The sequence below is a fragment of the Canis lupus genome, chromosome 29 (assembly GCF_048164855.1).
Source record: "Canis lupus baileyi chromosome 29, mCanLup2.hap1, whole genome shotgun sequence".
In the NCBI taxonomy this organism is placed as follows: domain Eukaryota; kingdom Metazoa; phylum Chordata; class Mammalia; order Carnivora; family Canidae; genus Canis; species Canis lupus.
This window is the reverse complement of record NC_132866.1, coordinates 21,954,813-21,974,075: the sequence shown is the minus strand read 5'-3', so window position 1 is coordinate 21,974,075 and position 19,263 is coordinate 21,954,813. Positions and strand designations below refer to the sequence as shown.

The 19,263-nt window shown below is 34.8% G+C and overlaps 1 long non-coding RNA gene across 5 annotated transcripts in view; it reads left to right on the top strand.

Annotated features, from left to right (window-relative positions):
- The window catches only part of LOC140620892 (uncharacterized), an 85,603-nt gene that overhangs the window by 20,992 nt on the left and 45,348 nt on the right, over positions 1–19,263 (top strand). For 2 of the 5 annotated variants that reach the window (XR_012020621.1, XR_012020618.1), the window contains exons 5-6: positions 5,914–5,992; positions 7,045–7,096. The exons of 2 other annotated variants lie outside the window; for them this stretch is intronic. This is a non-coding gene — a long non-coding RNA (uncharacterized lncRNA). Of the gene's footprint in view, positions 1–5,913; positions 5,993–7,044; positions 7,097–19,263 lie in introns of those variants that run through there. One more of the 5 variants, XR_012020622.1, reaches the window with a different exon arrangement.

The window sequence follows — 19,263 nt, the reverse complement described above, 5'->3', positions numbered from 1 at the left end:
GTTTGACTATTGTGGACATTGCTGCTATAAACATTGGGGTGCAGGTGTCCCATTCTACTAGCCAGTGATTAAGTTAAAATCAGGTTGTGAGGGTAGATCCTAATCCAGTCTAACTGCTGTCTTTATAAGAAGGGGAAATGTGGACAAAATGGTCTCATTCTCTCCAGTCCCTATAGCCATTGCCCTCTCCCCAAGAAAAGTAACTGATACATGGACTTCTAACACTATAGATTATTGCTGTCTGTGTTCAAACCTGATAGAAATGCATATATATATATATATATATATATATATATATATATATCATATACTTCTTGTGTCTGGCTTCTCTTCCTCAGAGTTAGACTGTGATATTCATCTACACTGCTGTATGCAGCTCATAGTTCACTCATTCTCACTGTTGCCTAGTGTTTTTAGATGAGAATATATCACAGTTTATTTAACTATTGTTGAAAATTCTTTTGTAGAGCTTTTGGAGATTTAGAATTTCTATTAAGTAGATACCTGGGAGTAGAATCATTGCACCATAAGAGATGCATGTATTCAGCTTTAGCTGATGCAAAGAGTTTTATTTTTAAAAAAGATTTTATTTATTTATTCATGAGAGACACAGAGACATAGGTGGAGGGAGAAGCAGGCTCCCTGCAGGAGAGCCTGATGCAGAACTCGATTCCAGAACCCCAGGATCACGACCTGAACCAAAAGTAGATGCTCAACCACTGAGTCACTCAGGTGCCCCAATGCAAAGAGTTTTAAATCGTGTTATAGCACATTTATACTCACAGCTGCAGTGAGTGTACCACTTCTTCATTACCTACACTTAATATCATCTGTCTTTATCATTTTAATAATTTGAGTTTGTAGGGGTTTCTCACAGTAGTTTTTTTTAAAAGATTTTTTAATGTATTTAAGAGAGAGAGAGAGAGAGAGAGAGAGAGCACAAGAGAGGGTCAGAGAGAGAGAGGGAGAAGCAAACTCTCCATGAGCAGGGTTTCTGACATGGGGCTTGATTCCAGGACCCTGGGATCATGACCTGAGCTGAAGGCAGACACTTAACCATCTGAGCCACCCAGGTGTTCCCACAATAGTTTTAATTTACATGTCATAATGACATGCCTTTGACCATCTTTTAACATAGTTATTTGACATATCTCATTCTGTGGAGGTGGTTCAATTATATTATCCATTTTCTATTGGGTTTTAGCTTCTCAATCATTAATCTGAAGGGGTTATTTGTATATTCTGGTGATGAGTCATTTATTACATAAATGCATTGCAATTTTTCTCCATTTAGTGGTTTTCTTTTTCATTCTCTTAATGCTGTTGAATGGAAAGTTTTCAATTTTAATGTCTGTATTATTAGTATTTTATTTTGTGGCTTTTATTTTGTGGCTTGTCCCTCTTGTTTTACATTTAGGCAATTTTGCCTTCTCCAAAATCCTATTTCTCTAATTTTTAGAAGGATATCTTTTAAGACAATTTATGATTCATTTCAAATTAATATTTTAAATGCATGGTATAAAGAGGGCTTGTTTTTTGACCTACCTATATATCTATGTTTAATGATACAGGTAGATATAGAAGTATGGGAAATGGACTTTTCTTTGCTTTCTTGATACCTCTTTTGGTTTAAGAAAATATGAATTTAGTCCAGTTTAGCAATAGTCATTTTTTGAAAAAAATATTTGCCTGCCTTAAGATAACAAAGATATTTTCCTATGCTTTTTAAAGGCAGAGTTATTTTTCTAGTTAAATTTGTAATTTGCCTGAAATTAAAAAAAAATATTCTGGGTGGTAGAATACTATATATATATTTTTCAATATGGGTAGCCAATATAGTAGCCTAAATTATTTAAATATCCATCCTTTTCCATTTATACCATATCATTTATGTATAGAAAGATGACAATATAATTTTGGGTCTGTTGATGATTTTTCTATTGTGTTCCTATGGTAATTTGTCAATCCTTCTGTCAATACCACACTAACTCTATTACTGTAGCTTGGTAACAAGTATTATTATTTGGTAGTATAGTTTCTCTGGCTTTTTTTCTTCCAAAAGATTATCTTGGCTTTTTTTTCCTCTTAGAATTCCCAAATATACTTTAGAATCAGTTTACAATTTCAGAGTATCCTAATGGGACTTACAGTCTGTGTTCACTTTATAAAACATTTCCAGGAAAATTAAATTTTTCACATTATTGATTTTTCTAGTTCATGCAGCAAATATGTACACTTCTATAACCTTAAACATTTTATATCAATAACATTTGTGGTCTTCTGTATAGAGTTTTGGACATTTTAAAAAATATTTATTCCCAAATATTTGATGATATTTGTTGCCATGTAAAAGCAGACTGACTTTAAAATTTGTTACATTTCTTTATTGGTGATATGTAGAAATAAAATTAACTTTTACATATGGACCTTACTGCTTTGTCAAATTTATTTATTAATTTAATCTTCTGTACTTTAATACTTTAATCTTAGTACTTAGATATACTAAGGGCATATTCGACATTCAAGAAAACTAGCAGATATTTAAACAAAATAAAACAAAACAAAGCTTTTCCAAACTGATGCCTTTTATTTGCCTGTCTTATTGAAATAGTTAAGATATCCAATAAAATGTTAAGTAAAGGATTATAAAGGGCACATATATATTCCTTTTTCCATCTTTCTGTGGGTAATTTATATTCCACCACTGATAATGATGTTTGTTCAGATTATTTTCTATTTTAATATCTATATAAATCTGAAATGATCTACCATTCTATAATGTTCACATTGATGACTTTTTTCTATTTTTCTTTGGTTCATTTTCATAAGTCTTAATGAGGAATGTTATGTTACTGTTGTTATCAAAGAACTGAGACTTCTACAAAGTCTTATTACATGAAAATATTTTTATGCCAAGAGAGTGTCAGGATTTCTTTGTTAACATTCTTCAAGTGTGGCTTGCTGTTCTTTTATTCTAACTCCTTAAAATAAAAGCTTTACTAAGGGCCGTGGCTCAGAAGTAGATTTCCACCATGACAAATGCCTGAGGCCCTTCACTTCTGAATAGTTCCAGCTTTGGATTCTTCTTTGTTGTCTGAATGTCCTAAGTACACATCTTGCCTGGACTTTCTCTACCTTTTAGAAATGTATATACTGACTTCCTGACCCCTTTAATCTGAGTTTGTACTCAGAGTATGGGTCTATGTTTAGAGTAGCTTAGTGCTTCTTGCAGGAAACTGAATTTCTCACCATGTCATCTGCACATATTTAGTATTATCATAGTAGGAAAGCAGAATATAAATGCTCTTTTCACTTAAATATAAGCATAACACCTACTTCTTCTACCCTCTCTAAACAATGAACTCTTCGATGAGTCTGCACACACACACACAGAGAGAGAATTGATGTTAAGTGAGGATGTGCTGAATGTTTGGGATATGCAGTGAATAATTTAATGTCTGGCACAGAAGAAGTACCCCAAATAACAAGAATGAAGGAGTAAATAAATAAAAAACCTGGAAGGATGGGATGATATCTTTTTATGCTAAGATTTATTCATTTATTCAACAAACACATGATGAGTGGGAGACATGAGTTCTTCAGCTTCAGACACAGAAATGGAAGAAGGTAATGCATATATAAATATGCACAATATGTAGGTTCTTTCTTCAATTGATTTCCTGTTCAATAAAAAGAAAATGGCTAACAAATAATACATGGCAACATGAGAATATTACCATGTGACAAGTGTAAAACATGCATGATGGCAACAAGTTTATTCATTAGTGTATAAAATCTTGCATTTAATCAATTTATATTGAATTTCTAATCTATTTGAAGAACTGTGCCAGTCACTGTTAGAGAAGAAGAGGCAAAGTACAGAGTCACCACTGACATAATCACTGGCCTAAAATGGCTTGGCATCAAGCAAAGAAGAAAGTGTATGTCCAAATAAACCTAATATATAAAAGAATATATTATAGAGATAGATAGATAGAAGAGAGACTCAGATAAATCTTATATAAATCTTATATTTTATATGTTAGACTCTATCCATTGATTCTTTAATGCAGCCAGCATTCATTACATCTGGTTTTTCATTAGACATATGTGAGAGGCACTCAGATATGCTACTTATCTGAAAACAAAGACTCTTGCCTGAATATTGGAGGCAAGGTAATTAAGTTTCTGGGAGGCATTATTTGATAGGGTAAGATTCTATATAAGCAGTATGGAAGGGATGAGCACCCCAAGTATGATAAGTGGCTTAAGTTAAATGTACAGGGACAGGGGAAATAATTCCTTAACAGACATACCATCTAATCTGTATGCAGGAGAATTATAAAATAGAAACTAAGACAGGGAACTTAGGAGTAAGGTAAAATTGGCAAGCCTCTTTTTAAGGTCTCAGCCTTTTCATCTGTATATAAAAATTCACTTTAAGGTTATTCTACTCGTTTATTTATGGCATTGAGCATTGTCAGATCATTTCAATTCAGTGAAATCCAATACAATTAATTCAGTACAAATTGATTGAATGCAATAGTACATATATTAAGGAATTAACTTACAGCCATGATGCATGTTTTCTACTAATAGTTTAGCATTAGGTAGGTTGGCTTCTCAGATCAGTCAACATAAGCTCTCAGTCATATTTTTATTCACAGTGACTCAGAGTAACAGAGTGAAACAAAGAACCCTGAGACCTCAGTGTCCATTTGAACAAGATCTTCTCTTGGAGATAAGATGCTCAAAGTCATATTTCCTCACGTGACCAGATCATATTTAATAGAAGAGCATACTTAAAGGAGAATACTTTTGAAGTCAGAACATCACAGAAGGAACCCCAAGTGTTTTCTCTGTATCAGGAAAGAGGCAGGAGTAGGTGCAGAATGATTCATAATGAGAATGAATGCAACATCCCTAGATCCCTAGTGTAGGTATTGTCCAAGAAAACATATTGCCTGCTTTCCTCTCCAAGTTTGGTCATTCTATCAATGGACACTATGACCCCAGCAGAGAAGCATGAAAAACCAATCTATGGTTTATTCAGGTGATCGCATTTTAATTCTAAAAGCTAAATATATTATCTTGACTAGTTGGCACTCAGCTAAAAAAAAAAGAATTTCAAAATCCTAGGTTTCATACTTATTAGCCAATTGGAAGTAATAATTCCAGCAAACTTGAACTAAGAAAAATATTTTTAAATGCTCAAAATCTTCACTAATATTTTTCTCAATTATTTCATTGTACAAAATTATATATATACAAGAGCAAATAAAATTTCAAGATAAGCATGAATAAAAACTATTCATCAACCACCATCTAAAAATAACCCTCTCACTCTAAATTTTTTCCTTTTGAAAATGAATCTATGCTATACCTTGTACCTTTTTAAGGCAACAAAATGTGAACCTATTTCTACCTCAATATACTTACATCATTTTAATAGCTTTATCATATTCTATTGTATAGAAGTTATAATTTAACCAATTACCATTGTTGAACATGCATATTATTGCAGATTCTCCAATACTATCAACATGGCTGCGATAAACTCTCTTTACTAACTTTTCCATTTTAATTCCAGTATAGTTAATGTGTGATACTGTATTAGTTACAGGTATACAATATGGTTCAACAATTCTATGCATTTCTCAGTGCTCAGCGAACATTCTTATATTTATATCTTTACACACTTCTCTAATTACATCTCTAGAGTAAATTCTGAGGGTGGAATTATTGGATCTAAAGGTATAAAGTATACATTTAAATTAAAATTTTAACCTAAATGATATTTTTAATTTTCTTTCTTTACCATATGCTAAATCTGTAGCTTCAACTTATTTCATGAGTTGATATAAAAATGTGTAAAGATACCTAAAGTTATACATATGTTCATGTTCATTGCAGCATTATTTACAATAGCCAAGATGTGGAAACAACCTAATTGCCTAATCGACGGATAAATGAAAAAAGGAAGTATTAATATGTATGTATTATTAAGTCATACCAAAGAATGAAATCTTGCTGTTTGCAGCAACATGCATAGTCTTTAATTATATTTTTATGTTTAAAAAATGCGTCTCAGATTTTTAAATAAGTATTTTATATAATGACAAGTGGTATATCTAACAAAAATAGAGGGAAGATAAGCAAAATAAATATTAAGCAACAATCTGGTATATCAATATTGCTATTGCAGAAATTGATTTGAATACCAAGTTTTATAATATATAAGATATCTGTTATGAAGTTGTATGTTTTATACTAATACTTTTTCATCTCAGAGATTCTGATATTAAAATAAGTATAGATATGAACTCACTTGTATTTATGAATAGTCACATAATAGTAATACCCATATTTACTCTCTCAGGGAAAATATATTGTGCCCTCCAATGACACTACATATACGGAAATAAAAGTGAAAAAAAAAAAGAATTCTTGCATCAAGAATGCTAAAGACAGATCTATTTTGATGACATCTGAGCATTCCACCTAATCTAAGAATTCCTACATCAGAAAACATCTCAGCCCAGGGACATGAGAGATACTCATTTTGAGCCTCACATGTCACTGCATCGCCACAGCACTTAAAATAGTGCTGGAGACATAGGCCTTTGATCAATCATGCATTGACCCACTTAATTCTTCATTTATGCATCCTGGGCTTCAGTTGTGAAGGACTCTTTAGGTTTTGTTTTCCCTAGTGGCAGTAGGGATTTAGGAAGCAGCGTCTCTGAATAAGTTTCTAGCAATATAAAGAGTAAATATAGTTAATTCTGAATAGGATCAGATGATTTTGTCTAATTCAATCTCCTTATTTCACATGTGGGGCAGCTCATATGTAAACTTCTCACTTACTTAACTTCTAGCTTACTGAGTCATAGCTGATTTGCAATTATAAGTAGAAGAACCCTTATTACCTGTTCAGTGATGGACAGGATAGTTCAGAGTTTGAAAAATGAACCAAAATGTAAAATCTATCTCCATGATTGAACTTGCTTTTGACTTCAGTCATTTTTATTCCATTTTTTTTAGATTGTTAAATAGAGTTTCAAAAAGTTAAGACCTTTGAAGAATTTATAAGGTAGGAATGAAATGGTAGTGTTTGTAAAACCCGTGGTACAGGGCATGACAACATAGTTTGTGGCACTTGATCAATGAGGGCTATTATCAATATACTGATTATTTTATTAACATTACTCCTATGACATCAGCTGCCCGTCTTAGTTGGTTTCACATCTTCTAGTTGTCGGATCTGTATTTCCCTTTGTTCGTTCTCATGTACACAGTGGAGATTGCTTTCTCAGCCTCATTTCCATTTCTGAGTCACATCCACTGCCTTGGAAAGTCAACTCCATTTGCGCCCCCAGCATCAGTTCCTGAGCTACTGCACTTCTCCAGGGCTTATGAGTTTTGCTTGTTAGATGCTAAATTACTGCCACCGGAAAGTGACAAGTCTCACTTTGCAACCTTTTTGCCACAATAAAATTCACTCAATAAAAACGAAAGGAGCCATAGAAATGCAAGGTTTGGGGGATCATAAAGCATATATATCTGTTGCAAGCAGTTTGTGTTTATCCAAGTGGCAGCATTCAGTGAATTAATGCTTAAAAAGTAGACAGCTCCTGTTAATGAGACAGATTATTTAGGAAAACAGAACTGTCACTACTGCTTGCCATGTAAAGCAGTGGATTTGTTACTTTTGAATGTTGGCTGCATTAGTAAAAACATCATTTATTCATATTGAGATGTTCCCCAGAGCTGCACTTTGGTTAATAAAGATAAAACCCTTATGTTGGTTGTCAGATGTTATCTTCCTATCCCGGGAACCCTTCCAACAGCAACCTGGGAACTTCTTCTCTGAGATGATTTGCTTAGTGGAGGATCTCCGTGTGTGTTTTCCAGAACTCCAGGTGGGTTTTTTTTTTTTTTCTAAATTGATATCTTGGGAAACCTCCTATGAGAACCTAAGAGCCACACCTGCATGGCTTGATAAAGCATGGAACTAAAGGGAATAATAATAATAAAAACATAGAATCTCAGGCCCAGAGCAAATTTACACATTTTCAATGAAAATCTTTTGCAGCTTCCAATCTCCTTTTTTTTTAACTCTTTACAGCCAAACTTCCTCCTTCTCCTTCATGACTTCATCTCTCCATCACATGTCAATTTTCACTGAAATCAAGAAGGGGCTCCTTGTCATTAAACCAAATAAATAGTTTTAGTTTTTTTTCTACTCTATTAGAAGAATTTGACATTATCAATATGTCCCCGCTTCTTCAAAAACCAGAGTCAATTAGGTTCCATGATTCTGTACCATTCTGGTTTCCCTCCTACTGCTCTTGCTAAATTTATTTCCCTCCACCCACAGGCATTCAGTGCTGGTGTTCCTCAAGCCTCAGTCCAAGCCCTGCTCTTCCCTCCTCCTATTCACTCTCACCCTCACTCTCACTCTCACCCTCACTCTCACCCTCACTCTCACTCTCACCCTCACTTTCACTCTCAAGGTGTTGGTGTAGGACTTCACCTACACCAACACCTTGAACATTGTCTATTTGCAAGCAACTCACAAACTACCCTGCATCTCTGACTCAGATATCTCTTTGAGCTCTGAACTTCCCTGCCCAGCTGAACCTCTGACAGCTTCCAAAAGATGTCTCAAAGTCTTCACAAATTCTCAAAATGTCTGGTCCAAAGGTTTGAATTTCCTCCCCAAATATAAGTCGCCTTCGAAATCACTGAACATTTTGTTTTCCACAAGCCAGAAAGTTGAGTTATCCTTAAATTATGTCTCTTGTACTTCACACCCCAAACTACCAACATGGATTGTCTACTTTAACTCTTAAATATTGATCATATCTATTTACCTCTTTCTACTTCCAGACCCTAACTCAGGGCCTGAATATAAGGGAAACTCAGAAGTCAAATTTTGAATTAAAGAATCTCTTATTATCAACACTTCCATAAAAGCCTGGCCTGGGGCAGCCTGGGTGGCACAGCAGTTTAGCGCCGCCTTCAGCTCAGGGTGTGATCCTGGAGACCTGGGATCGAGTCCCACATCAGGCTCCCTGCATGGAGCCTGCTTCTCCCTTGGCCAGTGTCTCTGCCATTCTCTCTCTCTCTCTCTCTCTCTCTCTGTGTCTCTCATGAATAAATAAATAAAATCTTTAAAAAAATAATCTGAATGGATAAAGTATGGTTAAAAAAAAAAAAAAGCCTGGCCTCTTGCAGAGCTTCAGAATTTATCTCCTCAATCCAAATTTGCTCCACTGTATGAATTCTCCATTTTGCCACTAAGTTGAATACTTTCCAAAAGATCATGTCATCTCCCTTTCCTCAGCTTGAATAATTTTAAATTTTTGATCTTCAAGAATCACATCAATTCATCAATCTCTCTTTACAGACCCCTCATACCCCACACACTGTCCTTTCTCTCCTTGTGACAGCCAGTGGTCTGCTTTCTGCTCTTGACACCTGTTGTACTCTCTGGACACACACCCTATCTTCTATCTGGTCCTCAGTGCTCTCCGTGACCTAATTAATGTGCACTCATCCTTTATGCAAACTCAGTTCTTACTCCTTGAGGAATATTCAGGGTAACCTCACTGACAAGGTCAATCATTTCTATTATACACTCTAACAACAGAGAAATTAAATTACAACTAGCTATAATATAATTTTTCTGTATTTTATTAATATGTGTAACCTCTCCTTAAAGTATATCCCCTAGAGTACAAGTTCATTACAGGTAGGATGCCTGATTATCCTCCCCACTGTATCTCCAGAAACAACTAGCTGGCTATCATTGATAGGATATTGAGATACATATGGTTTAATTTACCTAATCCAATATGAGTGAGTGTGTGTGTATATACATATCTTGACTTGGACAATTAAGTTTCTCTGGAACTCAACTTCCTTATCTATTTATTGGGGCTAAAGTCCTAATATCTAAAGTCTTCTCCTGTCTAGATATTTAATCTCTCTCATAATAAAAATACAGAAAACAAAATTATGCCAGATTTCCATTCCTTATATACAAGACTGGTGAAAGATTTTTAAAAAAAAATATAACAATAGGGTCTGTAGGTAAGGAGGTGGAAAAACAGTTACTCTGATACTCATGAGATGCTCTTTGGAATAATAGTTGGTAATAAATTTATGGAGATTTTGTCAATATTCAACAAAATTACATGTATCTTCACATTAGTCCAAGAAATCCAATTTCTAGGAATTTATCTGAAGATATATCTCCAAAAATAGAAAAATTCCTATGTAGGAATATCCATTGCCACTTTGATGATAAATGAGAAATGTTCAGACCTATATGCTCATACAGAAAAGAGGGGTTCAGTAAATTATCATATATCTACATAATGGAGTACAATGCAGCCAGAATAAAAGATTGGGGATAAGAAAAATTGCTATGATGTGGAATAATTTTCAGTATATATAATTCAAAAAAAAAATCAAAACACAAAAACACACAAAGAATACCATTCCTTCTGTAAGGTGGGTAAATGAGAAGATATGCTATCTTTTAACTGAACATGTAGAAACACAGAAAAGATAAACTAGAGTTTAATGAAACTGGGTACTTACAGAACATGGGTGAGAAAAATGGGAAGTAGAGAAGTATAGGGTGTGGAATAATGTTTCTCTGATGAGCCATTTTTGAATAGTCTCACTTTTACAACTATGTTCGTGTTTCAAATTCTCATAAAAGAAAAATATAAAAATGTACAAGGGGAATACTAAAACATAATACAAATAGAAGCACATTTTGTAAACCATATTTGAGGAAATAATGTAACCACAGTAGAGGAAAAGAAAAAAAAGAACCAAATAAAGTAACTTTTCAGTAGATTATGTGCTTTAGTCTAAAGACAAAATTCTAAAATATGTTGGTCTCTGGTTCATAGGTTTCTTTTTCACAAAGTAATTGGTTAACAAATCTGAAAACTACTTTCTGCGTATTCATGGTCAAAGCAAATAATTAACCATATTGTAGAAAATGGGAGCCAGGTTTCTTATTGTCATAAAATAAAGTTACAAATATTGAGAGGGAGAAGGACATTATGAATTCTCTAGTATTCAGTTGAAATTGGAGGTGTTGGTGTGAACTGATGACTTTAATATAAATAGGTAAAGAAATAATTATAGATATTTTTGGTTGTATATGTATGTTCACACAAGATACATGTATATGGTTGTGTATATATGCATGCATCAATATAGATACATTGAGAAATATATATAAATATACAGGTATATATATATATATATACACACATACATATACATACACACACACACACATCAGGGTATACATATTTGTTTGTACATACATATAGCTCCTAGTTCTCTGCACTGGGAGAGACAGAACCTAAGTAGCAATGAGCATACCTAGTGGTCAGATCTTGATTTCTCATACCATCTTCCACTTAAAGAATCTAGGATACTTGACAGAAATGGCTGATTTCAGGCACAGGATGGTAGAGAACTAGATATGCTTAGAATATTATTTTGTGCCATAAGGTAATGAAGTACCTTAAGAATGCCAGCGTCATGGGGCACCACATGCTAAATCTGGTACCATTTGAGCACATCTAAATAATAGTAGTAGAGTTTTTAATCCATACAATAAAATCATAATCCATGAGTCCATTTGGATATAAATAAAATTCTTCCTTACAATAAAAATTTTAATAGTAAATGGAGAATGAATGATGGAATTAGAAAATCACCATTTGGCAATCATCATTATAACTCATTGTTTCAGGCAAAAATCATTAATGGATGCTGAAAATGGTGGGTGAAAAATTGATGAATAAGGGCATATTTGCATTGCTTCTGTCTTAGTCTGCTGGGGCTACTGCAGCAAAATCACAATGATTGAGTTGCCAAACAATGTATATTTACTTCTCACGTTCTACATGCCAGCAAATCCAAGATCAAGGTTCCAACAAATTTGGTTCCTGCTGAGAGTCATTTTTCTGGCCTGCTCATGTCTGTCTTCTTGCTGTTTTCACATGACCAGGGAGCCGAGGGATGGATGAAAGAGAGAGGTTGAGAAGGGGAGGGTGGTTAGTATTTGTCTCTATTCTTATAAGGACACCAGTCTCATCATGTAGGACTGCACCCTCATTTAAACCTAAATCCCTTGGGCAGCCTGGGTGTCTTAGCGGTTTAGCGCTACCTTCAGCCCAGGGCATGGTCCTGGAGACCTCTTTCTCTGTGTATCTCATGAATAAATAAATAAAATCTTAATTAAAAAATAATTAAATTAAATTAAATTTGAAAAAAAACTGGGCAGCCCAGGTGGCTCAGCAGTTTAGTGCCGTCTTCAGCCCAGGGCATGGTCCTGGAGACCTGGGATCGAGTCCCACATCGGGCTTCCTGTATGGAGCCTGGTTCTCCCTCTGCCTATGTCTCTGCCCCTCTCTCTATGTCTCTCGTGAATAAATAAAATATTTAAATAATAATAATAATAATAATAATAAATAAACCTGATCCCTCCAATAGGCCCTACCTCCACATTGGGGTTTAGTTCTTCAACTTGTAAATTTGGGGGAGGACTTTGTCAGTCCATAAGTTTCCAAATATATCTTACCAAGATATTTAAAAAGGTGCAGCATATTAACTATACTTTGGAGACACCAAGCGATCGTAATTAATATCACCAGAAATATAATAGATCAACATCATATGCCTTGGGATAAGATACACTGAGAAGGACAGATTACCACTGATGTGGAATTTCAGCCACTAATGATCTGAATTTAGTCATTTGGAAACATCAAGCAAGCCCAAATTTAGGGGAAATTCTATGAAACAGTTTTACAAATTCTTGTTTTGGATTATTCAAAAATATCAGTGTCATGAAACAAAAATTTAAGACTTCCAGATTAAAGGCCAGTAAGGAAATAGAACAACTGACTGGAACAAGTGATCTAAATATTTCCTTTGGACATGATTGGAACAGTGGTGAAATTAAATAATATTGTATCAATATTAAATTTCTGATTTTGATAACTTCACTGTGGTTATATAAAAGAACGTTCTTGTTCTTAGTAATTATGCTCTGAGTGATAAAGGCACATCACATCTGCAACTTATATTTTTTCAGTTTTATTGAGGTACAATTGGCAAATAAAAATTGTGCATGTATAATGTATACAACATGATGGTTTGATATACACATGTCATGAAATTACCACTATTAAGCCAACTAAAACATCCATCACTTCGCATAGTTCATATTTTTTTGTTTGTGATGAGAACATTTAAGATCTATTTTCTGCAAATTTCAAGTATACAATACAGTATTATTAACTACAGTCACTGTGCTATACATTAGATTTCCCAAATTTATTTATTTTTAAAGATTTAATTTATTTATTCATGAGAGACACACAGAGGGAAGGTGAGACATAGGCAAAGGGAGAACAGGCTCTCTGCAGAGAGCCTGATATGAGACTCAATCCTGGGACACTGGGATCATGACCTGAGCCGAAGGCAGATATATAACCAACTGAGCCACCCAAGTGCCCCTCAAATTTATTAATCTTGTAAGTGAAAATTTGCACCCTTTGACCAACCTCTCCCCATTTTCCCCACTCCTCAGCAACTGACAACCACCATTTACGGTTACTCCAAATTAGACTTTTCTTTTAAATTTTTATTATTTTTTCCCCAAGCTGGACTTTAAATTCCACAAATAAATGAGATCCTGCTTTATTAATCTTTCTATTTCTGGTTTATTTCACTCAGTATAATGCCCTTCAGTTTCATCCATGAGTCCCAAATGGTTGAATCCCCTTTCTTTTAAAGTCTGTAGAATATTCCATATGAGTACAAAATTCATCCATGTTGTAACACCATCAGTATTTTGTATCTTTTTATTACAAAATAACATCCCATTGGGTGTTTATACCTGGTTTTATTTATCCATTCACAAGTTGATGAACATCTGGATTGTTTACAGATTTTGACTATTCTAAAAAATGACACTATGAACATTTACATTTAAGTTTGTTTAAGATGTGGACATCTAATCTTAATTCTCTTTGGTACATACTGAGTGGAGGACTTTCTGGTTCATGTGACAACTCTGTGTTAAACTATTTGAGGAACTTGCAAATTATTTTCCAAAGCAGCTATGCCACTTACATTCCTACCAGCAGTGTATGAGGGTTCCAGTTTCTCGACATCCTTACCAGCACTTATCTTTTTTAGACTTCTGTATTCTGAACAAAGACCTTAAAAATATTTGGATTTATTTGTGCAAGTTTAGATTTTCACATTAGAGTAAGAGTATCTAGATCAGATGTGCTCACTTATGGCGTGGGGGTGAAATGGGGAGTGTTTATTTCAACTTGTGGTCACATGTTTGCATGCAGAAAGGTAGCCCTTTGATTAGCACCTGTGGGAGGTTTCTGCTTCCCTTTTGGACACAAGTGAAAATTAATCCCCCCCCCTTTTTTTTTTTTTTTTTTGTGGGTCGGGGAGAAGCATCAAACTCCATGAGCGCAGGTACCATGCATATTTTTTTGTTAATCTGTGAATTTGTCAGTCATAATTGGGACTATTATGATAGATGTAGAAAATAGCAAAAGAAATCAAATCAGGAAAACCTGATTTGACAGGAAAACCTAGGAACCAGAGATATCAGAGCAAAGCAGAGTTCCATGTCCTCAGTAAGGAAGGCTAACTAGCACCAGAGGCTGGGGCCTGTCAGACTCAGCCTCAGGCAGGAGACCCATCTGTAGTTGCAGGAAACAGTCATCTCCTTCCCAAACATCAAGCTGCCTAGTGCTAAGAACAGTGCAGGTTTTGCAAGATGGCAAGGCTAAGTCAGGTCTAGTCCAGTTCAAATATCAAGTAGAAGGCTAGGCTAAGAGTAAAAGGACTGGTAGACTGATTTGGGCCTGGAAATCTTTTCAGTAAAAGTATCTTCTTACCAGTCAACCAGGTGTGTCCAAATGGAAGTTAAACATAGCAAGTGGAAGCTGTAATAGGTAGTTCTGCTCTCAGGGGCTGCAGGTCAGAGAAGCCCATGTGTGATCAACATAATATCTTTTATCAGACTTCTTTGTTAATTAAAAAATTTAAAGGATGTTGAAGGGACGGGAGATGTAGGATACCTAGTAAAATCCCTTTATGACTATTTTGATGAAAAATCACCTGAATGTATTTTTCTTTAAGGAGTAGTTTTCCCACTATTATAAAATGAGATCCTCACATAAGGTTAAAAGAAGAAAAAATCATAAAGAATAGAGAAAAAAGGGGCTCAGGCTCTGGGCCATGATGGTAATGAGTGTGTAGAGTAGCTTTTCATCATAATCTGCCTCTTCCAAGGCTCTGCCTGGTTATCACTCTAAATGACAAGGGATTCAGATTCCAGAAAAAAAAAAATTCCATTAGAATGGTGGTATTCATGTTCTTCCTAGTACAAACCACAAAAATATGAATATGTTATACATGAATATCTTTGCACATAAAACATAAAAGTGAAATAATCATGTAACTGAATATCAATTTAATATCACTGAAATATTCTAAAATATTTTTCCTCTGAATTCCTGTAGAAAACTCCAAAGATAATTTAAACATTAAAAGAGATTTTATTGGTCAGCAATATGTTTCAAAACTTAGTGAACTGAAGCAACAAGAATTTGCTATTACCGATGAGTCTATAGGTCAGTGGCAAGTTCCACAGGCTTCAGTTGTGCTGGAGCTGGTGTATCAGCTGGAGGCTTGTTGCTCTGGATTGGCCTTGGCTGGAACAGCTGAGACCTTCTTCCATGCTGTCTTTCATGTCCCAGCAGATTAGCTAGGACTTCTTATTGTGATGGCGGTGAGGTTCCAAGAGAAAGACAGTGTAGCATGCAAAAGCTCTTGAAACCCTGTGTCACATTTCTCATGCATTCCATTGCCCAAAGCAAGTCAAAGGCTAGCTAGCCCAGATTTAAGGATTGGGAAAATATGCACCAACTATTTATGATGATGGGAGGCATTTACACACATCAAAGGATGTGAATGCAAGGAGGAGTAGAGAATTGGAGTAATTTTGTTAAAATCTTGCATGTATTATCATCAGTATTAGGCACAAATGGAAGCAGGTATATTACTAAATATTCTTGTACTACAACCTACCCTTTAGAACATAATCAGCTAATATTCATGGCATATAACCCAAACATCCATCAGATGATTAAGTTCAATCTCTACATCTCTACCAAGGCAATCTCTCCAAAGATAATTCATCCTGAGTCATCTCTCAACTGAATTGTAGGCCCACATATTGCTGCAAATAACTCTATGTGGATGACCTAGAAATCCTTCTTTGCCAGGGCAGAAAGTAAACACATTATTTCCTCTGTAAAATATCAACATTGAAAAAACCCAAAATTTTGGGAAGTCTTCACAAACGTCTGATGAAAGAGTGATGGTCACATTTTGTTGAATCTGACTCCCCAACACAAGGTCAACAAAAATGGGAATTAGGCCAATTACACAACTTAGTCATGTAAGATTTCAAGTGAGTCTTTTATTAGTTTGACCATATTGATCTTTCTAAAAAAAAATCACTATTTTTGATGTTAAGAATACACTATTTAACCTTGATACAGTACAATTTGCAGAGGAAGTTGTCTTCTCCTATCTTTTATTTATATTCAAATCCTCTGAACTCGCTCATCAATCAGAGAATGCACTAGAGGGACAGAATTTTAACAATACATTTTGAATCTCCAACCTTCAGGAATTTTTAGCACAAGTCTCATTTCATAATTTTTTGCTTTTGATTCCAAATTATTTCTGTAGGTCTTCCTCCTGACTGCTCTGGGTTATCTGGCAATTAATGGTGGAATTATTTGTAGACACAGAAGCTTGAGAGGAATCCAGAACTGCCTGCCAATTTGTAGTTTATTAAAATCTAGCTCTTTGCTTTCCCTCTTATTTGTCTCTTAAAACATTTCCAGTATAACCAACTTTCCCTATTTGTCTTTCTGTGAGAGATCATGATTTATAAATAATCTTTATTCCAAAAGCACTTCTGATTCCTTTTATTTCCTGTAAAGGGACTTTTTTTTTCTTTTTGGTAGAGGGAATCACCATCTCTAGTATATTTTCATGGCTTATCCAGGAAGAATATGGAGGCATAGAATGGAGAATTTTAAATGGCCCTCCTTTTTTACTTTTATATTCCTGGGCACATAACATTGTGTTTGAGATCTCATATATTATTAGGAAAGATAAACCATTTAGAAAAAAGGAGACCTCTTGCACAGTAATTTCAATAAGCTGTCATTTACCCTAATATTTTTTTGGTTTTATGTTTGATACTTTTTTAATGTAATGATTTATTGTATTGCTTTGACTTATACTTAATAATTTATTACAAAATGAATCAGAATTGATTTGGAGTAAATGTGCATACAAAATAAACTTGCTATTTAAGCTCAAATATGAAGAAAAGGATAGGAGTAGAGAAACATACACATGTATTCCTGGACTCTTCTACACACATATGCACCAGATTTTTCTTAACTAGGATGACAAAGTAGTAAAACCATACTGAGACATATTGTACTTCCATACAATATATAAATATAACAATGACTATATTTATTCTTTTTCTTACAACTACATCCAATTCTTTTTCCTTCAATTCATATATTACAATATTTTATACAAAATATGGGCAAGTGTGCTATTAAGCCTTTTTAAAGCCCACATATTTTGGGAATTGTTATGCTATTATCTCAGCAATGATCATTGGTTAAATTGGTGGAGACTGGTCATGCCTATTGAGAAACCATGAAATCTCTTGAAACCCACAGAAATTGAGGAATCCTATATCCTTTAGAAAGATATCTCTTTTTTAATCCATGAGCCTTATTAGATTTTCACAGAAAAGTTAGGAAAAAAATTTAAGAAGTCTTTTATGATGCAGAGCTGGGGAGGGTACCAGGAATTCAAGCAGAAAAGATAATTCTTTTCTATCTCCTCCAGGGAACAAAAGCCTTCATCTGTGTGGGAAAGGGTAAAACAAAACAAAACAAAACAAAACAAAACACTGTTGTGGGGTGCCTGGGTGGCTCAGTTGCTTAAGTGTCTACCTTCAGCTCAGATCATGATCCCAGGGTCTGGGATCAGGCCCCCTGATCTGCAGGAAGTCTGCTTCTCCCTCTCTCTCTGCCCCTCCCCCTTGCTTATGCTGTCTGTCAAATAATAAATAAAATTTTAAAAAGATAAATAAGAACACTGTTGTACTTAGGGCATTGGTGAAGACCTATTCTAACTAAGGGAAGATAAGTGGGCAAAAAATCCCCGCCCTATCCTAGGGAGAGTCAGGAATGAATGGTGGGCTCAACACTATAGCCAAGGTAGGAGCAGGAGCTAGTGCTGTAGGCTATATAGTGTAGGCTAGATTCCCCAAGATCCAAGATACAGTGCTGATGAGGCTGAAGGAAAAGCAGCACTGAAAACACAACAAAATATCTGGAAACCATATACCTCTTTAAATAAAGGATAGTGCTATCTGAAGAATGTGATGCATGGACAATAACCATAGTAACAAAAATGTCAATATCAGTGAAATTTCTAACTACATTAAGTCAAAGCCCATCAATAAAGGACCAAGCAGAAAGAAAACTGTGCCCATTTCTAGGCATAAACTGTTTATCTCTGTATTTACTACCCTGCAGAAAATATCTGGCTTTCAAGAACGAAGCATATAAAGAATGTGAAAGAACACCAAGAAAATAAGCACTACCAAGAACATGGAGGTTAGGATTAACTGATGGGATTTAAAATAATTATAGTTAGTAGGATCCAGATTTTAGTGGAAATGCTGGACAACACAAAAGATCAGATAGGTGATTTCAATCCAGATGGGAACTCTAAGAAACTATCAAATTGAAGTACTGATGATGAAAACCACAATAATGGAAGTGTATAGTGCCTTCCACTGCTCACCAGTAGACAGGACACAGAAGAATAAAGGAAGGTGAAGGTTTGTCAATAGAATTACCAAATGTAATAAAAGCAGAGATAAAATAGGACATCAAGACACGTGCAGAATATGAAATGATCTAACACACGTGTAATTAGAATCACAGAAAGAAATGGGAAAAATGGGGCTGAGAAGATAATTCAAGAAAGGACTGAATACTTACTAAAAATGACAGACATCGAAAACCAGACCTTAGAACCTCAAAGCACGCCAAACAGAATAAATGCCAAGAA